Source organism: Salvelinus fontinalis, unplaced genomic scaffold (assembly GCF_029448725.1).
Source record: "Salvelinus fontinalis isolate EN_2023a unplaced genomic scaffold, ASM2944872v1 scaffold_1352, whole genome shotgun sequence".
Classification (NCBI taxonomy): domain Eukaryota; kingdom Metazoa; phylum Chordata; class Actinopteri; order Salmoniformes; family Salmonidae; genus Salvelinus; species Salvelinus fontinalis.
In genome coordinates, this window is record NW_026601561.1 from 1 (window position 1) to 23,950 (window position 23,950).

At 40.8% G+C, this 23,950-nt stretch overlaps 10 non-coding genes across 10 annotated transcripts; all 10 read left to right on the plus strand.

Annotated features, from left to right (window-relative positions):
* Nucleotides 1–610: 610 nt before the first annotated feature.
* Nucleotides 611–699, plus strand: trnay-gua (transfer RNA tyrosine (anticodon GUA)). The gene is given in 2 exon segments: nucleotides 611–647; nucleotides 664–699. It is a non-coding gene; the product is annotated as a tRNA-Tyr (tRNA).
* Nucleotides 700–1,904: 1,205 nt separating this feature from the next.
* On the plus strand, nucleotides 1,905–1,993 carry trnay-gua (transfer RNA tyrosine (anticodon GUA)). The gene is given in 2 exon segments: nucleotides 1,905–1,941; nucleotides 1,958–1,993. It is a non-coding gene; the product is annotated as a tRNA-Tyr (tRNA).
* A 2,699-nt stretch (nucleotides 1,994–4,692) lies between these two features.
* Nucleotides 4,693–4,781, plus strand: trnay-gua (transfer RNA tyrosine (anticodon GUA)). Its single transcript is given in 2 exon segments — nucleotides 4,693–4,729; nucleotides 4,746–4,781. It is a non-coding gene; the product is annotated as a tRNA-Tyr (tRNA).
* Nucleotides 4,782–7,859: 3,078 nt separating this feature from the next.
* trnay-gua (transfer RNA tyrosine (anticodon GUA)) lies at nucleotides 7,860–7,948 on the plus strand. The gene is given in 2 exon segments: nucleotides 7,860–7,896; nucleotides 7,913–7,948. It is a non-coding gene; the product is annotated as a tRNA-Tyr (tRNA).
* A 559-nt stretch (nucleotides 7,949–8,507) lies between these two features.
* Nucleotides 8,508–8,596, plus strand: trnay-gua (transfer RNA tyrosine (anticodon GUA)). Its single transcript is given in 2 exon segments — nucleotides 8,508–8,544; nucleotides 8,561–8,596. It is a non-coding gene; the product is annotated as a tRNA-Tyr (tRNA).
* Nucleotides 8,597–9,632: 1,036 nt separating this feature from the next.
* On the plus strand, nucleotides 9,633–9,721 carry trnay-gua (transfer RNA tyrosine (anticodon GUA)). Its single transcript is given in 2 exon segments — nucleotides 9,633–9,669; nucleotides 9,686–9,721. It is a non-coding gene; the product is annotated as a tRNA-Tyr (tRNA).
* Nucleotides 9,722–10,280: 559 nt separating this feature from the next.
* Nucleotides 10,281–10,369, plus strand: trnay-aua (transfer RNA tyrosine (anticodon AUA)). Its single transcript is given in 2 exon segments — nucleotides 10,281–10,317; nucleotides 10,334–10,369. It is a non-coding gene; the product is annotated as a tRNA-Tyr (tRNA).
* Nucleotides 10,370–12,853: 2,484 nt separating this feature from the next.
* Nucleotides 12,854–12,942, plus strand: trnay-gua (transfer RNA tyrosine (anticodon GUA)). Its single transcript is given in 2 exon segments — nucleotides 12,854–12,890; nucleotides 12,907–12,942. It is a non-coding gene; the product is annotated as a tRNA-Tyr (tRNA).
* A 3,527-nt stretch (nucleotides 12,943–16,469) lies between these two features.
* On the plus strand, nucleotides 16,470–16,558 carry trnay-gua (transfer RNA tyrosine (anticodon GUA)). Its single transcript is given in 2 exon segments — nucleotides 16,470–16,506; nucleotides 16,523–16,558. It is a non-coding gene; the product is annotated as a tRNA-Tyr (tRNA).
* Nucleotides 16,559–22,790: 6,232 nt separating this feature from the next.
* On the plus strand, nucleotides 22,791–22,879 carry trnay-gua (transfer RNA tyrosine (anticodon GUA)). The gene is given in 2 exon segments: nucleotides 22,791–22,827; nucleotides 22,844–22,879. It is a non-coding gene; the product is annotated as a tRNA-Tyr (tRNA).
* Nucleotides 22,880–23,950: the final 1,071 nt, after the last annotated feature.

Genomic DNA, 23,950 nt, shown 5'->3' on the forward strand with positions numbered 1-23,950 from the left:
AACGCTAAATGCTGAAATCCTTAGGTCGCTGGTTCAAATCCGGTTCGAAGGAGCACCCTTTTTCTGCCTCATCAATGCGCCCACAAAAATATTTTTGCTGTTTGTGCGCACATCCACCTATAGAGAATAAAATGTGCATTTCCAGTTTCCTTAAAGAATAGTCTAGGTGTACGAATCCAATCATACAGAAGAATTAAAAACACTTCAAGTTTATCCACAATTCTCCACATTCGATAGCTCAGTTGGTAGAGCAAAGGACCGTAGAACACTAAATGCTGAAATCCGGCTTGAGGAGGACCCTTTTCCTACCTCATAAATGCGCCTAAAAGATATACATTTGCCTGTTGTTCGCACATTCCCCTATAGAGAATAAAACGTGCATTTCCACTTTCCTAATTAAGAAAGAATCCAAGTTAACTCACAAAATACTAAAGAAGAATTCAGAACACCTAGTTCCCTGAAGTCATTTTTCCAAAAATTGTTTACAGACAGATTATTTCCCATCATTCCCATGGCTGAATGGTCAACGTTGATCAACATCTGGCAGAAAAGATTTAACTCAATGCTACAGTTCAAACATGTACCTTTTGCTCCAAATTTTCATCACGTCCCTTCGATAGCTCAGTTGGTAGAGCGGAGGACTGTAGAATGCTCAATGCTGAAATCCTTAGGTCGCTGGTTCAAATCCGGCTTGAAGGAGCACCCTTTTTCTGCCTCATCAATGCGCCCACAAAAATATTTTTGCCGTTTGTTCGCACATCCCCCTATAGAGAATAAAATGTGCATTTCCAGTTTCCTTAAAGAATAGTCTAGGTGTACGAATCTAATCATACAGAAGAATTAAAAACACTTCAAGTTTATCCACAATTCTCCACATTCGATAGCTCAGTTGGTAGAGCAAAGGACCGTAGAACACTAAATGCTGAAATCCAGCTTGAGGAGGACCCTTTTCCTACCTCATAAATGCGCCTAAAAGATATACATTTGCCTGTTGTTCGCACATTCCCCTATAGAGAATAAAACGTGCATTTCCACTTTCCTAATTAAGAAAGAATCCAAGTTAACTCACAAAATACTAAAGAAGAATTCAGAACACCTAGTTCCCTGAAGTCATTTTTCCAAAAATTGTTTACAGACAGATTATTTCCCATCATTCCCATGGCTGAATGGTCAACGTTGATCAACATCTGGCAGAAAAGATTTAACTCAATGCTACAGTTCAAACATGTACCTTTTGCTCCAAATTTTCATCATGTCCCTTTGATAGCTCAGTTGGTAGAGCGGAGGACTTTAGAATGCTCAATGCTGAAATCCTTAGGTCGCTGGTTCAAATCCGGCTCGAAGGAGCACCCTTTTTCTGCCGCATCAATGCGCCCACAAAAATATTTTTGCCGTTTGTTCGCACATCCCCCTATAGAGAATAAAATTTGCATTTCCAGTTTCCTTAAAGAATAGTCTAGGTGTACGAATCTAATCATACAGAAGAATTAAAAACACTTCAAGTTTATCCACAATTCTCCACATTCGATAGCTCAGTTGGTAGAGCAAAGAACCGTAGAACACTAAATGCTGAAATCCGGCTTGAGGAGGACCCTTTTCCTACCTCATAAATGAGCCTAAAAGATATACATTTGCCTGTTGTTCGCACATTCTCCTATAGAGAATAAAACGTGCATTTCCACCTTCCTAATTAAGAAAGAATCCAAGTTAACTCACAAAATACTAAAGAAGAATTCAGAACACCTAGTTCCCTGAAGTCATTTTTCCAAAAATTGTTTACAGACAGATTATTTCCCATCATTCCAATGGCTGAATGGTCAACGTTGATCAACATCTGGCAGAAAATATTTAACTCAATGCTACAGTTCAAACATGTACCTTTTGCTCCAAATTTTCATCATGTCACGTCGATAGCTCAGTTGGTAGAGCGGAGGACTGTAGAATACTAAATGCTGAAATCCTTAGGTCGCTGGTTCAAATCCGGCTCGAAGGAGGACCCTTTTTCTGCCTCATCAATGCGCCCACAAAAATATTTTTGCCGTTTGTTAGCACATCCCCCTATAGAGAATAAAACATGCATTTCCAGTTTCCTAATTAACCTGTCTAGGAGTACATTCCACTGAAAAGGCAGAGCCGCGAAATTCAAAAAATATATATTTTTTTAAATATTTAACTTTCACAAATTAGCCTCTAACGAGCACCTACCCTGGGTCCGGGAGCACCCCCCCCCCCCCCCACTGATTAGCATCGCTAGCATAGCGTGACAATTAAATAGTAGCATCTAAATATCATTAAATCACAAGTCCAAGACACCTAATGAAGGATACAGATCCTGCGAATAAAGCCACCATTTCAGATTTTTTAAATGTTTTACAGGGAAGACAAAATATGTAAATCTATTAGCTAACCACGTTAGCAAAAGACACCACTTTTCTAACTCCATCAGTTTCTTACTCCATCAGGTGCTATCACCAATTCGGCTAAACTAAGATATTGATAGCCACTAACCAAGAAAAAACCTCACCAGATGACAGTCTGATAACATATTTATGGTAAAGGATAGGTTTTGTTAGAAAAATGTGCATATTTCAGGTAGATATCATAGTTTACAATTGCACCCACCGTCACAAATGGACTAGAATAAATACAATGAGCAACGTGTTTACCTAATTACTAATCATCAAACATTTCGTAAAAATACACAGCATACACTAATCGAAAGACACAGATCCTGTGAATACAGACAATATTTCAGATTTTCTAAGTGTCTTACAGCGAAAACACAATAAATCGTTATATTAGCATACCACATATGCAAACGTTACCAGAGCATTGATTCTAGCCAAAGAGAGCGATAACGTAAACATCGCCAAAATATATTAATTTTTTCACTAACCTTCTCAGAATTCTTCAGATGACACTCCTGTAACATCACATTACAACATACATATACAGTTTGTTCGAAAATGTGCATATTTAGCCACCAAAATCATGGTTAGACAATGAGAAAAGTAGCCCAGCTGGTCAGAAAATGTCCTGCGCCATATTAGACAGTGATCTAGTCGTATACATAAATACTCATAAACGTGACTAAAAAATATAGGGTGGACAGCGATTGATAGACAATTTAATTCTTAATACAATCGCGGATTTACATTTTTTAAATTATCCTTACTTTTCAATACAGTTTGCGCCAAGCGAAGCTACGTCAAACAAAATGGCGTCATAAACGATTAACATTTCTCGACAGAAACACGATTTTTCATAATAAATTGTTCCTACTTTGAGCTGTTCTTCCATCAGAATCTTGGTCAAAGAATCCTTTCTTGGGTCTAATCGTCTTTTGGTCAAAAGCTGTCCTCTTGCCATGTAGAAATGCCCATTGCGTTCGGCATGAACTGGAACCGTGCCCAGAGATTCACAGTGTCTCAGAAATAAATGTCCCAAAATCGCACTAAACGGGTATAAATTGCTATAAAACGGTTTAAATTAACTACCTTATGATGTTTTTAACTCCTATAACGAGTAGAAACATGACCGGAGAAATATAACTGGCTTCACTAGTGCTTGGAAAAAGTGCAGGTCGGTGTCCACCGCGCGCCTGACGCGTCTGGAAAAGAGTTCCTACCTACACGTGTTTTTGTTTTATAGGGGCTGTGATTGCGCAATCGATACCATTCAAATCGTCATCACGTAAAGGCATCCAGGGGAAGACGTAAGCAGTGTCTGTATGCTCATAGCAATAACAGTGGCCTTTAAACTGACTCCAGATCAGGGGCCAAAATGTGTGAAATCTGACTCCATGTCAGGGAAATTGCTGTAGAATGAGTTCTATTCCTCTCAGACAAAATTTCAACGGCTATAGAAACTAGAGACTGTTTTCTATCCAATAATAATAATAATATGCATATTGTACGATCAAGAATTTAGTAGGAAGCCGTTTCAAAAATTACACGATTTACATAAATAGTGACAACAGCACCCCCTAGCCTCAACAGGTTTAAGAAAGAATCCAAGTTAACTCACAAAATACTAAAGAAGAATTCAGAACACCTAGTTCCCTGAAGTCATTTTTCCAAAAATTGTTTACAGGCAGATTATTTCACTTATAATTCACTGTATCACAAATCCAGTGGTTCAGAAGTTTACATACACTAAGTTGGCTGTGCCTTTAAACAGCTTGGAAATATCCCGAAAATGATGTCATGGCTTTAGAAGCTTCTGATAGGCTAATTGACATCATTTGAGTCAATTGGAGGTGTACCTGTAGATTTATTTCATGGCCTACTTTCAAACTCAGTGCCTCTTTGCTTGATATCATGGGAAAATCAAAAGAATTCAGCCAAGACCTCAGAAATAAATTGTAGACCTCCACAAGTCTGGTTCATCCTTGGGAGCAATTTCCAAACGCCGGAAGGTACCACGTTCATCTGTACAAACAATAGTACGCAAGTATAAACACCATGGGACCACGCAGCGGTCATACAGCTCAGGAAGGAGATGCGTTCTGTCTCCTAGAGATTAAATTACTTTGGTGCGAAAAGTGCAAATCAATCCCAGAACAAGAGCAAATGACCTTGTGAAGATGCAGGAGGAAACAGGTACAAAAGTATCTATATCCACAGTCAAAAGAGTCCTATATCAACATAACCTGAAAAGCCGCACAGCCAGGAAGAAGTTCCATCTCCAACCCCTTCGATAGCTCAGTTGGTAGAGCGGAGGACTGTAGAATGCTAAATGCTGAAATCCTTAGGTCGCTGCTTCAAAGCCTGCTCGAAGGAGCACCCTTTTTCTGCCTCATCAATGCGCCCACAAAAATATTTTTGCTGTTTGTGCGCACATCCCCCTATAGAGAATAAAATGTGCATTTCCAGTTTCCATAACCTGTTGGGGATGGGGGCGCTGTTTAGACTATTTATGCTAATTTGGCTAATTTTTGAAACGGCTTCCCACAAAATCCTTGATCTTACAATATGCATATTATTATTATTATTGGATAGAAAACAGTCTATAGTTTCTATAGGAGTTGAAATTTTGTCTCTAAGTGGAACAGAGCCCATTCTACAGCAATTTCCCTGACATGGAGTCAGATTTGAGAAATGTTGGCCACTCTTCTGAAGTCAGTTAAAAGGGCACTGTCATTGCTATGACTATACGGACACTTCTTACGTCTTCCCCTGGATGCCTTTACGTGATGACGATTCCAATGGGGTCGATTGCGCGTTCACAGGCACTACAAATGAAAAAACCCTGTAGCTAGCAAGTCTTTTCTTGCTGCGTAACGCGCGTGGAGGACACCGACCCTCTCCTGTTCCAAGCGTTAGTTTAGCCTGTTATATTTCTCCGGTCATCTTTTCACTCGTTATAGGAGTTACAAACATCACAAAGTAGTTAATTTAAAGCGTTTTATAGCAATTTATATCCGTTTAGTGCGATTTTGGGACATTTATTTTTGCAACGATGTGAAAAGTTGGGCACGCTTTTCAGTTCATCCCGAACGTAGTTGACATTTCCACATGGCAAGAGGACAGCTTTCCACCAAAAGACGATTTCTCCCAAGAAAGGATCCTTTGCCCAAGATACTGATGGAAGAACAGCTCAAGGTAGGACATTTTTATTATGATAAATCGTGTTTCTGTCGAAACATTTTAGTGGCTTAGGACGCCATGTTTTTTGACGTAGCTTCGCTTGGCGCAAACTGTATTGAAAAGTAAGGATAAATTAAAAAATGTAATAACGCAATTGTATTAAGAATTAAATTGTCTATCAATCCCTGTCCACCCTATATTTTTTAGTCACGTTTATGAGTATTTATGTATAAGAGTAGATCACTGTCTAAGTGGCGCAAGGACGTTTTCTTTACCAGCTTGTCTACATTTCACATTGTCTAACCATGATTTTGGTGGCTAAATATAAACATTTTCGATCAAACTGTATATGCATGTTGTAATGTGATGTTACAGGAGTGTCATCGGAAGAATTCTGAGAAGGTTAGTGAAAAAATTAATATCTTTTGGCGATGTTGACTTTTATCGCTCACTTTGGCTAGAATCAATGCTGGGCTGCTAATTGCTATGTGCTAAGCTAATATAACGATTTATTGTGTTTTCGCTGTAAGACACTTAGAAAATCTGAAATATTGTCTGTATTCACAGGATCTGTGTCTTTCGATTCGTGTATGCTGTGTATTTTTACGAAATGTTTGATGATTAGTAGTTAGGTAAACACGTTGCTCATTGTAATTATTCTAGTCCATTTGTGATGGTGGGTGCAATTGTAAACTATGCCATATACCTGAAATATGCACTTTTTTCTAACAAAACCTATCCCATACCATAAATATGTTATCAGACTGTCATCTAATGAGTTTTTTTGTTGGTTAGGGGCTATAAATATCTTAGTTTAGCCGAATTGGTGATGGCTACTGGTGTTGGTGGACAAATAAAAGATGGTGGATTATGCTAATGTGTTTTTAGGTAATAGATGTACATCTTTACATATTGTGTCTTCCCTGTAAAACATTTTAAAAATCGGAAATGTTGACTGGATTCATAAGATCTGTGTCTTTCATTAGCTGTATTGGACTTTAATGTGTGAAAGTTAAATATTTAAAAAAAATATTTTTTTTGAATTTCGCGGCACTGGTTTTTCAGTGGGGGGGGGGGGGGGTGTGCCGCTAGCGCCACGCTGATCCTAGACAGGTTAAACAGCTTGGAAATATCCCGAAAATGATGTCATGGCTTTAGAAGCTTCTGATAGGCTAATTGACATCATTTGAGTCAATTGGAGGTGTACCTGTAGATTTATTTCATGGCCTACTTTCAAACTCAGTGCCTCTTTGCTTGATATCATGGGAAAATCAAAAGAATTCAGCCAAGACCTCAGAAATAAATTGTAGACCTACACAAGTCTGGTTCATCCTTGGGAGCAATTTCCAAACGCCGGAAGGTACCACGTTCATCTGTACAAACAATAGTACGCAAGTATAAACACCATGGGACCACGCAGCCGTCATACAGCTCAGGAAGGAGATGCGTTCTGTCTCCTAGAGATTAAATTACTTTGGTGCGAAAAGTGCAAATCAATCCCAGAACAAGAGCAAATGACCTTGTGAAGATGCAGGAGGAAACAGGTACAAAAGTATCTATATCCACAGTCAAAAGAGTCCTATATCAACATAACCTGAAAAGCCGCACAGCCAGGAAGAAGTTCCATCTCCAACCCCTTCGATAGCTCAGTTGGTAGAGCGGAGGACTGTAGAATGCTAAATGCTGAAATCCTTAGGTCGCTGGCTCGAAGGAGCACCTTTTCTCTGCCTCATCAATGCGCTCACAAAAATATTTTTGCTGTTTGTGCGCACATCCCCCATAGAGAATAAAATGTGCATTTCCAGTTTCCTTAAAGAATAGTCTAGGTGTACGAATCCAATCATACAGAAGAATTAAAAACACTTCAAGTTTATCCACAATTCTCCACATTCGATAGCTCAGTTGGTAGAGCAAAGGACCGTAGAACACTAAATGCTGAAATCCGGCTTGAGGAGGACCCTTTTCCTACCTCATAAATGCGCCTAAAAGATATACATTTGCCTGTTGTTCGCACATTCCCCTATAGAGAACAAAACGTGCATTTCCACTTTCCTAATTAAGAAAGAATCCAAGTTAACTCACAAAATACTAAAGAAGAATTCAGAACACCTAGTTCCCTGAAGTCATTTTTCCAAAAATTGTTTACAGACAGATTATTTCCCATCATTCCCATGGCTGAATGGTCAACGTTGATCAACATCTGGTAGAAAAGATTTAACTCAATGCTACGGTTAAAACATGTACCTTTTGCTCCAATAATTTCATTACGTCCCTTCGATAGCTCAGTTGGTAGAGCGGAGGACTGTAGAATGCTAAATGCTGAAATCCTTAAGTCGCTGGTTCAAATCCGGCTCGAAGGAGGACCCTTTTTCTGCCTCATCAATGCGTCCACAAAAATATTTTTGCCGTTTGTTAGCACATCCCCCTATAGAGAATAAAATGTGCATTTCCAGTTTCCTTAAAGAATAGTCTAGGTGTACGAATCCAATCATACAGAAGAATTAAAAACACTTCAAGTTTATCCACAATTCTCCACATTCGATAGCTCAGTTGGTAGAGCAAAGGACCGTAGAACACTAAATGCTGAAATCCGGCTTGAGGAGGACCCTTTTCCTACCTCATAAATGCGCATAAAAGATATAGATTTGCCTGGTGTACGCACATTCCCCTATAGAGAATATAACGTGCATTTCCAGTTTCTTAATTAAGAAAGAATCCAAGTTAACTCACAAAATACTAAAGAAGAATTCAGAACACCTAGTTCCCTCAAGTCATTTTTCCAAAAATTGTTTACAGACAGATTATTTCCCATCATTCCCATGGCTGAATGGTCAACGTTGATCAACATCTGGTAGAAAAGATTTAACTCAATGCTACGGTTCAAACATGTACCTTTTGCTCCAATAATTTTATCCTGTCCCATCGATAGCTCAGTTGGTAGAGCGGAGGACTGTAGAATGATAAATGCTGAAATCCTTAGGTCGCTGGTTCAAATCCGGCTCGAAGGAGCACCCTTTTTCTGGCTCATCAATGCGTCCACAAAAATATTTTTGCCGTTTGTTCGCACATCCCCCTATAGAGAATAAAATGTGCATTTCCAGTTTCCTTAAAGAATAGTCTAGGTGTACGAATCCAATCATACAGAAGAATTAAAAACACTTCAAGTTTATCCACAATTCTCCACATTCGATAGCTCAGTTGGTAGAGCAAAGGACCGTAGAACACTAAATGCTGAAATCTGGCTTGAGGAGGACCCTTTTCCTACCTCATAAATGCGCCTAAAAGATATACATTTGCCTGTTGTTCGCACATTCCCCTATAGAGAATAAAACGTGCATTTCCAGTTTCCTAATTAAGAAAGAATCCAAGTTAACTCACAAAATACTAAAGAAGAATTCAGAACACCTAGTTCCCTGAAGTCATTTTTCCAAAAATTGTTTACAGACAGATTATTTCACTTATAATTCACTGTATCACAAATCCAGTGGGTCAGAAGTTTACATACACTAAGTTGGCTGTGCCTTTAAACAGCTTGGAAATATCCCGAAAATGATGTCATGGCTTTAGAAGCTTCTGATAGGCTAATTGACATCATTTGAGTCAATTGGAGGTGTACCTGTAGATTTATTTCATAGCCTACTTTCAAACTCAGTGCCTCTTTGCTTGATATCATGGGAAAATCAAAAGAATTCAGCCAAGACCTCAGAAATAAATTGTAGACCTACACAAGTCTGGTTCATCCTTGGGAGCAATTTCCAAACGCCGGAAGGTACCACGTTCATCTGTACAAACAATAGTACGCAAGTATAAACACCATGGGACCACGCAGCCGTCATACAGCTCAGGAAGGAGATGCGTTCTGTCTCCTAGAGATTAAATTACTTTGGTGCGAAAAGTGCAAATCAATCCCAGAACAAGAGCAAATGACCTTGTGAAGATGCAGGAGGAAACAGGTACAAAAGTATCTATATCCACAGTCAAAAGAGTCCTATATCAACATAACCTGAAAGGCCGCACAGCCAGGAAGAACATCCATCTCCAACCCCTTCGATAGCTCAGTTGGTAGAGCGGAGGACTGTAGAATGCTAAATGCTGAAATCCTTAGGTCGCTGGTTCAAAGCCTGCTCGAAGGAGCACCCTTTTTCTGCCTCATCAATGCGCCCACAAAAATATTTTTGCTGTTTGTGCGCACATCCCCCTATAGAGAATAAAATGTGCATTTCCAGTTTCCTTAAAGAATAGTCTAGGTGTACGAATCCAATCATACAGAAGAATTAAAAACACTTCAAGTTTATCCACAATTCTCCACATTCGATAGCTCAGTTGGTAGAGCAAAGGACCGTAGAACACTAAATGCTGAAATCCGGCTTGAGGAGGACCCTTTTCCTACCTCATAAATGTGCCTAAAAGATATACATTTGCCTGTTGTTCGCACATTTCCCTATAGAGAATAAAACGAGCATTTCCACTTTCCTAATTAAGAAAGAATCCAAGTTAACTCACAAAATACTAAAGAAGAATTCAGAACACCTAGTTCCCTGAAGTCATTTTTCCAAAAACTGTTTACAGACAGATTATTTCCCATCATTCCCATGGCTGAATGGTCAACGTTGATCAACATCTGGTAGAAAAGATTTAACTCAATGCTACGGTTCAAACATGTACCTTTTGCTCCAATAACTTCATCACGTCCCTTCGATAGCTCAGTTGGTAGAGCGGAGGACTATAAAATGCTAAATGCTGAAATTCTTAGGTCGCTGGTTCAAATCCGGCTTGAAGGAGGACCCGTTTTCTGCCTCATCAATGCGCCCACAAAAATATTTTTGCCGTTTGTTCGCACATCCCCCTATAGAGAATAAAATGTGCATTTCCAGTTTCCTTAAAGAATAGTCTAGGTGTACGAATCCAATCATACAGAAGAATTAAAAACACTTCAAGTTTATCCACAATTCTCCACATTCGATAGCTCAGTTGTTAGAGCAAAGGACCGTAGCACACTAAATGCTGAAATCTGGCTTGAGGAGGTCCCTTTTCCTACCTCATAAATGCGCCTAAAAGATATACATTTGCCTGTTGTTCGCACATTCCCCTATAGAGAATAAAACGTGCATTTCCAGTTTCCTAATTAAGAAAGAATCCAAGTTAACTTCTTGAGAATACAGGGGGTGCTGTTTTCGCATTAGCATAATTTCCTCTACAGATTAAACTGCCTCTTATTCAAATTATTGCTGTTACTATATGCATATAATTAATACCATTGGATAGGAAACAAGCTATGGTTTCTAAAACCGTTTCAATTTTGTCTCTGAGTGAAACATAAGTCATTTGACAGCACTTTCCCTGAGCAAGAAGAAGATTGCAAGATGTGTATGCTCGCTTCAACGCTCTGCCTATATTTGGTCACGCCACCTATGACCCGAAACACACTTCATTCGTCTTCCTCTGGGTGTCATGAAGACGTCAGAGGAGAAATTTTTTGTTTATCTTGTACTGACGTGAAATAAGACCTATTTCTTTAGCGTGACCGACAACTTCCGGTTTTCTGAAACGCGCGTTTTAGAGGTGCAATCGTCTTTTGTTATGCTGCCGTTACGGATGAAAACTATCTCCGTCTCGAAGTTTGTTTGATACATGTGACCATATCATCTTAATGTATGTTTTTTCAATATAGTTTAATCAGATTATTTGAATTTTTTCGGGAGTTTTGCCGTGTTCCGTTCTGTGAGTTTTTTAACTTTGGACAGAACCGTGTTAGTCGACTAGTACCTATGCCAAATGAAGAGGGAAAGTTGCCATTGTGAATGGATTGAACGACTCATCAGGACTAAGGACACCTTTATCAACATTCTGATGAAAGATCAGCAATAGTAAGACCCAATTTACTATGTTATTTCATATATCTGTCGTGCATGTGAACTGGTCGGGCGCGCCCAGCTGGTTCTGGCTGGCGTGGCTATGCTAATTTAGCGCTACATTTTGTATTCGCTATAAAACATTTAATAAATCTGAAATATTGTTTGGATTCACCAGATGTTGGGCTTTCAATATCTGTACGCTGTGTATTTTTTCTGAAATGTTTTAAGACAAGTAATTAGTTATATGACGTTGGTCTCTGTAATTGTTCTGGCTGCATCAGCACTATATCAGATTGCAGCTGCAATGTAGAACTGTGATTTATACCTGAAAAATGCACATTTAAAAAAAAAAAACTATGCTATACCATAAATATGTTATCAGACTGTCATCTTCTGAATTTGTTTGTTGGTTAGTGGCTATATATATTTTCATTTAGTCGAATTAGTGATAGCTACTGACGCAGGAAAAAACTGTTGGAGTAAGAAAATGGTGTCTTTTGCTAACGTGTTTAGCTAATAGATTTACATATTGTGTCTTCCCTGTAAAACGTTTAAAAAATCTGAAATGGTGGTTTTATTCACAAGATCTGTGTCTTTCATTGGGTGTTTTGGACTTGTGATTTAATGATATTTAGATGCTACTATTTAATTGTGACGCTATGCTAACAATGCTAATCAGTGTGGGGGGGGGTGGGGGGTGCTCCCGAATCCGGGTTAGGTACTCGGTAGAGGTTAACTCACAAAATACTAAAGAAGAATTCAGAACACCTAGTTCCCTGAAGTCATTTTTCCAAAAATTGTTTACAGACAGATTATTTCACTTATAAATCACTGTATCACAAATCCAGTGGGTCAGAAGTTTACATACACTAAGTTGGCTGTGCCTTTAAACAGCTTGGAAATATCCCGAAAATGATGTCATGGCTTTAGAAGCTTCTGATAGGCTAATTGACATCATTTGAGTCAATTGGAGGTGTACCTGTAGATTTATTTCATGGCCTACTTTCAAACTCAGTAGTGCCTCTTTGCTTGATATCATGGGAAAATCAAAAGAATTCAGCCAAGACCTCAGAAATAAATTGTAGACCTACACAAGTCTGGTTCATCCTTGGGAGCAATTTCCAAACGCCGGAAGGTACCACGTTCATCTGTACAAACAATAGTACGCAAGTATAAACACCATGGGACCACGCAGCCGTCATACAGCTCAGGAAGGAGATGCGTTCTGTCTCCTAGAGATTAAATTACTTTGGTGCGAAAAGTGCAAATCAATCCCAGAACAAGAGCAAATGACCTTGTGAAGATGCAGGAGGAAACAGGTACAAAAGTATCTATATCCACAGTCAAACGAGTCCTATATCAACATAACCTGAAAGGCCGCACAGCCAGGAAGAAGTTCATTCTCCAACCCCTTCGATAGCTCAGTTGGTAGAGCGGAGGACTGTAGAATGCTAAATGCTGAAATCCTTAGGTCGCTGGTTCAAATCCGGCTCGAAGGAGCACCTTTTCTCTGCCTCATCAATGCGCTCACAAAAATATTTTTGCTGTTTGTGCGCACATCCCCCTATAGAGAATAAAATGTGCATTTCCAGTTTCCTTAAAGAATAGTCTAGGTGTACGAATCCAATCATACAGAAGAATTAAAAACACTTCAAGTTTTTCCACAATTCTCCACATTCGATAGCTCAGTTGGTAGAGCAAAGGACCGTAGAACACTAAATGCTGAAATCAGGCTTAAGGAGGACCCTTTTCCTACCTCATAAATGCGCCTAAAAGATAGACTGCGGCCGATCTGCGGCCAACAAGGCAGAGCTCATCTCAGCCTATGCGTCCCTCCAGTCCCTCGACTTCCTGGCACTGACGGAAACATGGCTCACCACAGATAACACTGCTACTCCTACTGCTCTCTCTTCGTCTGCCCACGTGTTCTCGCACACCCCGAGACCTTCTGGTCAGCGGGGTGGTGGCACCGGGATCCTCATCTCTCCCAAGTGGTCATTCTCTCTTTCTCCCCTTACCCATCTGTCTATCGCCTCCTTTGAATTCCATGCTGTCACAGTTACCAGCCCTTTCAAGCTTAACATCCTTATCATTTATCGCCCTCCAGGTTCCCTTGGAGAGTTCATCAATGAGCTTGATGCCTTGATAAGCTCCTTTCCTGAGGACGGCTCACCTCTCACAGTTCTGGGTGACTTTAACCTCCCCATGTCTACCTTTGACTCATTCCTCTCTGCCTCCTTCTTTCCACTCCTCTCCTCTTTTGACCTCACCCTCTCACCTTCCCCCCCTACTCACAAGGCAGGCAATACGCTTGACCTCATCTTTACTAGATGCTGTTCTTCCACTAACCTCATTGCAACTCCCCTCCAAGTCTCCGACCACTACCTTGTATCCTTCTCCCTCTCGCTCTCATCCAACACTTCCCACACTGCCCCTACTCGGATGGTATCGCGCCGTCCCAACCTCCGCTCTCTCTCCCCCGCTACTCTCTCCTCTTCCATCCTATCATCTCTTCCCTCTGCCCAAACCTTCTCCAACCTATCTCCTGATTCTGCCTCCTCAACCCTCCTCTCCTCCCTTTCTGCATCCTTTGACTCTCTATGTCCCCTATCCTCCAGGCCGGCTCGGTCCTCCCCTCCCGCTCCGTGGCTCGACGACTCATTGCGAGCTCACAGAACAGGGCTCCGGGCAGCCGAGCGGAAATGGAGGAAAACTCGCCTCCCTGCGGACCTGGCATCCTTTCACTCCCTCCTCTCTACATTTTCCTCTTCTGTCTCTGCTGCTAAAGCCACTTTCTACCACTCTAAATTCCAAGCATCTGCCTCTAACCCTAGGAAGCTCTTTGCCACCTTCTCCTCCCTCCTGAATCCTCCTCCCCCTCCCCCCCCCCTCCTCCCTCTCTGCAGACGACTTCGTCAACCATTTTGAAAAGAAGGTCGACGACATCCGATCCTCGTTCGCTAAGTCAAACGACACCGCTGGTTCTGCTCACACTGCCCAACCCTGTGCTTTGACCTCTTTCTCCCCTCTCTCTCCAGATGAAATCTCGCGTCTTGTGACGGCCGGCCGCCCAACAACCTGCCCGCTTGACCCTATCCCCTCCTCTCTTCTCCAGACCATTTCCGGAGACCTTCTACCTTACCTCACCTCGCTCATCAACTCATCCTTGACCGCTGGCTACGTCCCTTCCGTCTTCAAGAGAGCGAGAGTTGCACCCCTTCTGAAAAAACCTACACTCGATCCCTCCGATGTCAACAACTACAGACCAGTATCCCTTCTTTCTTTTCTCTCCAAAACTCTTGAACGTGCCGTCCTTGGCCAGCTCTCCTGCTATCTCTCTCAGAATGACCTTCTTGATCCAAATCAGTCAGGTTTCAAGACTAGTCACTCAACTGAGACTGCTCTTCTCTGTATCACGGAGGCGCTCCGCACTGCTAAAGCTAACTCTCTCTCCTCTGCTCTCATCCTTCTAGACCTATCGGCTGCCTTCGATACTGTGAACCATCAGATCCTCCTCTCCACCCTCTCCGAGTTGGGCATCTCCGGCGCGGCCCACGCTTGGATTGCGTCCTACCTGACAGGTCGCTCCTACCAGGTGGCGTGGCGAGAATCTGTCTCCTCACCACGCGCTCTCACCACTGGTGTCCCCCAGGGCTCTGTTCTAGGCCCTCTCCTATTCTCGCTATACACCAAGTCACTTGGCTCTGTCATAACCTCACATGGTCTCTCCTATCATTGCTATGCAGACGACACACAATTAATCTTCTCCTTTCCCCCTTCTGATGACCAGGTGGCGAATCGCATCTCTGCATGTCTGGCAGACATATCAGTGTGGATGACGGATCACCACCTCAAGCTGAACCTCGGCAAGACGGAGCTGCTCTTCCTCCCGGGGAAGGACTGTCCGTTCCATGATCTCGCCATCACGGTTGACAACTCCATTGTGTCCTCCTCCCAGAGCGCTAAGAACCTTGGCGTGATCCTGGACAACACCCTGTCGTTCTCCACCAACATCAAGGCGGTGGCCCGTTCCTGTAGGTTCATGCTCTACAACATCCGCAGAGTACGACCCTGCCTCACACAGGAAGCGGCGCAGGTCCTAATCCAGGCACTCGTCATCTCCCGTCTGGATTACTGCAACTCGCTGCTGGCTGGGCTCCCTGCCTGTGCCATTAAACCCCTACAACTCATCCAGAACGCCGCAGCCCGTCTGGTGTTCAACCTTCCCAAGTTCTCTCACGTCACCCCGCTCCTCCGCTCTCTCCACTGGCTTCCAGTTGAAGCTCGCATCCGCTACAAGACCATGGTGCTTGCCTACGGAGCTGTGAGGGGAACGGCACCTCAGTACCTTCAGGCTCTGATCAGGCCCTACACCCAAACAAGGGCACTGCGTTCATCCACCTCTGGCCTGCTCGCCTCCCTACCACTGAGGAAGTACAGTTCCCGCTCAGCCCAGTCAAAACTGTTCGCTGCTCTGGCCCCCCAATGGTGGAACAAACTCCCTCACGACGCCAGGACAGCGGAGTCAATCACCACCTTCCGGAGACACCTGAAACCCCACCTCTTCAAGGAATACCTAGGATAAAGCAATCCTTCTGCCCCCCCCCCCCCCCCCCCTTAAAAGATCTGATGCACTATTGTAAAGTGGCTGTTCCACCGGATGCCATAAGGTGAATGCACCAATTTGTAAGTCGCTCTGGATAAGAGCGTCTGCTAAATGACTTAAATGTAAATGTAAATGTAAATATACATTTGCCTGTTGTTTGCACATTCCCCTATAGAGAATAAAACGTGCATTTCCACTTTCCTAATTAAGAAAGAATCCAAGTTAACTCACAAAATACTAAAGAAGAATTCAGAACACCTAGTTCCCTCAAGTCATTTTTCCAAAAATTGTTTACAGACAGATTATTTCCCATCATTCCCATGGCTGAATGGTCAACGTTGATCAACATCTGGTAGAAAAGATTTAACTCAATGCTACGGTTCAAACATGTACCTTTTGCTCCAATAATTTCACTTCGTCCCTTCGATAGCTCAGTTGGTAGAGCGGAGGACTGTAGAATGCTAAATGCTGAAATCCTTAGGTCGCTGGTTCAAATCCGGCTCGAAGGAGGACCCTTTTTCTGCCTCATCAATGCGCCCACAAAAATATTTTTGCCGTTTGTTAGCACATCCCCCTATAGAAAATAAAACATGCATTTCCAGTTTCCTAATTAACCTGTCTAGGACTACATTCCACTGAAAAGGCAGAGCTTCGAAATTCAAAAAATATGTATTTTTTTAAATATTTAACTTTCACAAATTAACCTCTAACGAGCACCTACCCCGGGTCCGGGAGCACGCCCCCACCCCCCCCCCACCCCCACACTGATTAGCATCGCTAGCATAGCGTCACAATTAAATAGTAGCATCTAAATATCATTAAATCACAAGTCCAAGACACCTAATGAAAGATACAGATCCTGCGAATAAAGCCACCATTTCAGATTTTTTAAATGTTTTACAGGGAAGACAAAATATGTAAATCTATTAGCTAACCACGTTAGCATAAGACACCACTTTTCTAACTCCATCAGTTTCTTACTCCATCAGGTGCTATCACCAATTCGGCTAAACTAAGATATTGATAGCCACTAACCAAGAAAAAACCTCACCAGATGACAGTCTGATAACATATTTATGGTATAGGATAGGTTTTGTTAGAAAAATGTGCATATTTCAGGTAGATATCATAGTTTACAATTGCACCCACCGTCACAAATGGACTAGAATAAATACAATGAGCAACGTGTTTACCTAATTACTAATCATCAAACATTTCGTAAAAATACACAGCATACACTAATCGAAAGACACAGATCCTGTGAATACAGACAATATTTCAGATTTTCTAAGTGTCTTACAGCGAAAACACAATAAATCGTTATATTAGCATACCACATATGCAAACGTTACCAGAGCATTGATTCTAGCCAAAGAGAGCGATAACGTAAACATCGCCAAAATATATTAATTTTTTCACTAACCAGAATTCTTCAGATGACACTCCTGTAACATCACATTACAACATACATATACAGTTTGTTCGAAAATGTGCATATTTAGCCACCAAAATCATGGTTAGACAATGAGAAAAGTAGCCCAGCTGGTCAGAAAATGTCCTGCGCCATATTAGACAGTGATCTAGTCGTATACATAAATACTCATAAACGTGACTAAAAAATATAGGGTGGACAGCGATTGATAGACAATTTAATTCTTAATACAATCGCGGATTTACATTTTTTAAATTATCCTTACTTTTCAATACAGTTTGCGCCAAGCGAAGCTACGTCAAACAAAATGGCGTCATAAACGATTAACATTTCTCGACAGAAACACGATTTTTCATAATAAATTGTTCCTACTTTGAGCTGTTCTTCCATCAGAATCTTGGTCAAAGAATCCTTTCTTGGGTCTAATCGTCTTTTGGTCAAAAGCTGTCCTCTTGCCATGTAGAAATGCCCATTGCGTTCGGCATGAACTGGAACCGTGCCCAGAGATTCACAGTGTCTCAGAAATAAATGTCCCAAAATCGCACTAAACGGGTATAAATTGCTATAAAACGGTTTAAATTAACTACCTTATGATGTTTTTAACTCCTGTAACGAGTAGAAACATGACCGGAGAAATATTACTCCCTACACTAATGCTTGGAAAAAGAGCAAGTCCGTGTCCACAGCGCGCCAGACGCATTTGGAAAAGAGTTCCTACCTACAGGTTTTTTTCTATTATAGTGGCTGTGATTGCGCAATCCACACCATTCAAATCGTCATCACGTAAAGGCATCCAGGGGAAGACGTAAGCAGTGTCCGTATACTCATATCAATAACAGTGGCCTTTTAACTCACTCCAGATCAGGGGCCAAAATGTGTGAAATCTGACTCCATGTCAGGGAAATTGCTGTAGAATGAGTTCTGTTCCACTCAGAGACAAAATTCCAACGCCTATAGAAACTAGAGACTGTTTTCTATCCAATAATAGTAATAATATGCATATTGTACGAGCAAGAATTTAGTAGGAAGCCGTTTAGTCTGTAATGCAATTATGCTAATGAGAAAACAGCACCCCCTGTAGTCGCAAGAAGTTAAAGTCCAATACAGGTAATGAAAGACACAGATCGTGTGAATCCAGCCAACATGTCCGATTTTTAAAATGTTTTACAGGGAAGACACAGAATGTAAAGATATAAATCTATTAGCTAAACTCATTAGCATAAGACACCATCTTTTTTTTGTCCACCAACACCAGTAGCTATCACCAATTCGGCTAAACTAAGATATTGATAGCCACTAACCAAGAAAAAAACTCATCAGATGACAGTCTGATAACATATTTATGGTATAGGATAGGTTTTGTTAGAAAAATGTGCATATTTCAGGTAGATGTCATAGTTTACAATTGCACCCACCGTCACAAATGGACTAGAATAAATATATAGAGCAACGTGTTTACCTAATTACTAATCATCAAACATTTCGTAAAAATACACAGCATACACTAATCGAAAGACACAGATCCTTTGAATACAGACAATATTTCAGATTTTCTAAGTGTCTTACAGCGAAAACACAATAAATCGTTATATTAGCATACCACATATGCAAACGTTACCAGAGCATTGATTCTAGCCAAAGAGAGCGATAACGTAAACATCGCCAAAATATATTAATTTTTTCACTAACCTTCTCAGAATTCTTCCGATGACACTCCTGTAACATCATATTACACAATCCATATACAGTTTGTTCGAAAATGTGCATATTTAGCCACCAAAATCATGGTTAGACAATGACAAAAGTTGCCCAGCTGGTCAGACAATGTCGTGCGCCATATTAGACAGTGATCTAGCCGTATACATAAATACTCATAAACGTGACTAAAAAATATAGGGTGGACAGCGATTGATAGACAATTTAATTCTTAATACAATCGCTGATTTACATTTTTTAAATTATCCTTACTTTTCAATACAGTTTGCGCCAAGCGAAGCTACGTCAAACAAGATGGCGTCCTAAGCGATTAACATTTCTCGACAGAAACACGATTTATCATAATAAATTGTTCCTACTTTGAGCTGTTCTTCCATCAGAATCTTGGGCAAAGAATCCTTTCTTGGGTCTAATCGTCTTTTGGTCGAAAGCTGTCCTCTTGCCATGTAGAAATGCCCATTGCGTTCGGCATGAACTGGAACCGTGCCCAGAGATTCACAGTGTCTCAGAAATAAATGTCCCAAAATCGCACTAAACGGAAATAAATTGCTATAAAACGGTTTAAATTAACTACCTTATGATGTTTTTAACTCCTATAACGAGTAGAAACATGACCGGAGAAATATAACTGGCTTCACTAGTGCTTGGAAAAAGTGCAGGTCGGTGTCCACCGCGCGCCTGACGCGTCTGGAAAAGAGTTCCTACCTACACGTGTTTTTGTTTTATAGGGGCTGTGATTGCGCAATCGATACCATTCAAATCGTCATTACGTAAAGGCATCCAGGGGAAGACGTAAGCAGTGTCTGTATGCTCATAGCAATAACAGTGGCCTTTAAACTGACTCCAGATCAGGGGCCAAAATGTGTGAAATCTGACTCCATGTCAGGGAAATTGCTGTAGAATGAGTTCTGTTCCACTCAGAGACAAAATTTCAACGGCTATAGAAACTAGAGACTGTTTTCTATCCAATAATAATAATAATATGCATATTGTACGATCAAGAATTTAGTAGGAAGCCATTTCAAAAATTACACGATTTACATAAATAGTGACAACAGCACCCCCTAGCCTCAACAGGTTTAAGAAAGAATCCAAGTTAACTCACAAAATACTAAAGAAGAATTCAGAACACCTAGTTCCCTGAAGTCATTTTTCCAAAAATTGTTTACAGGCAGATTATTTCACTTATAATTCACTGTATCACAAATCCAGTGGTTCAGAAGTTTACATACACTAAGTTGGCTGTGCCTTTAACCTGTCTAGGATCAGCGTGGCGCTAGCGGCACACCCCCCCCCCCCCCACTGAAAAACCAGTGCCGCGAAATTCAAAAAAAATATTTTTTTAAAATATTTAACTTTCACACATTAAAGTCCAATACAGCTAATGAAAGACACAGATCTTATGAATCCAGTCAACATTTCCGATTTTTAAAATGTTTTACAGGGAAGACACAATATGTAAAGATGTACATCTATTACCTAAAAACACATTAGCATATTCCACCATCTTTTATTTGTCCACCAACACCAGTAGCCATCACCAATTCGGCTAAACTAAGATATTTATAGCCCCTAACCAACAAAAAAACTCATTAGATGACAGTCTGATAACATATTTATGGTATGGGATAGGTTTTGTTAGAAAAAAGTGCATATTTCAGGTATATGGCATAGTTTACAATTGCACCCACCATCACAAATGGACTAGAATAATTACAATGAGCAACGTGTTTACCTAACTACTAATCATCAAACATTTCGTAAAAATACACAGCATACACGAATCGAAAGACACAGATCCTGTGAATACAGACAATATTTCAGATTTTCTAAGTGTCTTACAGCGAAAACACAATAAATCGTTATATTAGCGTAGCACATAGCACATAGCAGCCCAGCATTGATTCTAGCCAAAGTGAGCGATAAAAGTCAACATCGCCAAAAGATATTAATTTTTTCACTAACCTTCTCAGAATTCTTCCGATGACACTCCTGTAACATCACATTACAACATGCATATACAGTTTGATCGAAAATGTTTATATTTAGCCACCAAAATCATGGTTAGACAATGTGAAATGTAGACAAGCTGGTAAAGAAAACGTCCTTGCGCCACTTAGACAGTGATCTACTCTTATACATAAATACTCATAAACGTGACTAAAAAATATAGGGTGGACAGGGATTGATAGACAATTTAATTCTTAATACAATTGCGTTATTACATTTTTTAATTTATCCTTACTTTTCAATACAGTTTGCGCCAAGCGAAGCTACGTCAAAAAACATGGCGTCCTAAGCCACTAAAATGTTTCGACAGAAACACGATTTATCATAATAAAAATGTCCTACCTTGAGCTGTTCTTCCATCAGTATCTTGGGCAAAGGATCCTTTCTTGGGAGAAATCGTCTTTTGGTGGAAAGCTGTCCTCTTGCCATGTGGAAATGTCAACTACGTTCGGGATGAACTGAAAAGCGTTCCCAACTTTTCACATCGTTGCAAAAATAAATGTCCCAAAATCGCACTAAACGGATATAAATTGCTATAAAACGCTTTAAATTAACTACTTTGTGATGTTTGTAACTCCTATAACGAGTGAAAAGATGACCGGAGAAATATAACAGGCTAAACTAATGCTTGGAACAGGAGAGGGTCGGTGTCTTCCACGCGCGTTACGCAGCAAGAAAAGACTTGCTAGCTAAAGGTTTTTTTCATTTGTAGTGCCTGTGAACGAGCAATCGAGCCCGTTGGAATCGTCATCACGTAAAGGCATCCAGGGGAAGACGTAAGAAGTGTCCGTATAGTCATAGCAACGACAGTGCCCGTTTAAATGACTTCAGAAAAGTGGCCAACGTTTCTCAAATCTGACTCCATGTCAGGGAAATTGCTGTAGAATGGGCTCTGTTCCACTTAGAGACAAAATTTCAACTCCTATAGAAACTATAGACTGTTTTCTATCCAATAATAATAATAATATGCATATTGTACGATCAAGGATTTTGTGGGAAGCCGTTTAAAAAATTAGCCACATTAGCATAAATAGTCTAAACAGCGCCCCCATCCCCAACAGGTTAAACAGCTTGGAAATATCCCGAAAATGATGTCATGGCTTTAGAAGCTTCTGATAGGCTAATTGACATCATTTGAGTCAATTGGAGGTGTACCTGTAGATTTATTTCATGGCCTACTTTCAAACTCAGTGCCTCTTTGCTTGATATCATGGGAAAATCAAAAGAATTCAGCCAAGACCTCAGAAATAAATTGTAGACCTCCACAAGTCTGGTTCATCCTTGGGAGCAATTTCCAAACGCCGGAAGGTACCACGTTCATCTGTACAAACAATAGTACGCAAGTATAAACACCATGGGACCAAGCAGCCGTCATACAGCTCAGGAAGGAGATGCGTTCTGTCTCCTAGAGATTAAATTACTTTGGTGCGAAAAGTGCAAATCAATCCCAGAACAAGAGCAAATGACCTTGTGAAGATGCAGGAGGAAACAGGTACAAAAGTATCTATATCCACAGTCAAACGAGTCCTATATCAACATAACCTGAAAGGCCGCACAGCCAGGAAGAAGTTCCTTCTCCAACCCCTTCGATAGCTCAGTTGGTAGAGCGGAGGACTGTAGAATGCTAAATTCTGATATCCTTAGGTCGCTTGTTCAAATCCGGCTCGAAGGAGCACCCTTTTTCTGCCTCATCAATGCGCCCACAAAAATATTTTTGCCGTTTGTTCGCACATCCCCCTATAGAGAATAAAATGTGCATTTCCAGTTTCCTTAAAGAATAGTCTAGGTGTACGAATCTAATCATACAGAAGAATTAAAAACACTTCAAGTTTATCCACAATTCTCCACATTCGATAGCTCAGTTGGTAGAGCAAAGGATCATAGAACACTAAATGCTGAAATCCGGCTTGAAGAGGACCCTTTTCCTACCTCATAAATGCGCCTAAAAGATATAGATTTGCCTGTTGTTCGCACATTCCCCTATAGAGAATAAAACGTGCATTTCCACTTTCCTAATTAAGAAAGAATCCAAGTTAACTCACAAAAAACTAAAGAAGAATTCAGAACACCTAGTTCCCTGAAGTCATTTTTCCCAAAATTGTTTACAGACAGATAATTTCACTTATAATTCACTGTATCACAAATCCAGTGGGTCAGAAGTTTACATACACTAAGTTGGCTGTGCCTTTAAACAGCTTGGAAATATCCCAAACATTATGTCATGGCTTTAGAAGCTTCTGATAGGCTAATTGACATCATTTGAGTCAATTGGAGGTGTACCTGTAGATTTATTTCATGGCCTACTTTCAAACTCAGTGCCTCTTTGGTTGATATCATGGAAAAATTTAAAGAATTCAGCCAAGACCTCAGAAATAAATTGTAGACCTACACAAGTCTGGTTCATCCTTGGGAGCAATTTCCAAACGCAGGAAGGTTCCACGTTCATCTGTACAAACAATAGTACGCAAGTATAAACACCATGGGACCACGCAGCCGTCATACAACTCAGGAAGGAGATGCGTTCTGTCTCCTAGAGATTAAATTACTTTGGTGCAAAAAGTGCAAATCAATCCCAGAACAAGAGCAAATGACCTTGTGAAGATGCAGGAGGAAACAGGTACAAAAGTATCTATATCCACAGTCAAACGAGTCCTATATCAACATAACCTGAAAGGCCGCACAGCCAGGAAGAAGTTCCTTCTCCAACCCCTTCGATAGCTCAGTTGGTAGTGCGGAGGACTGT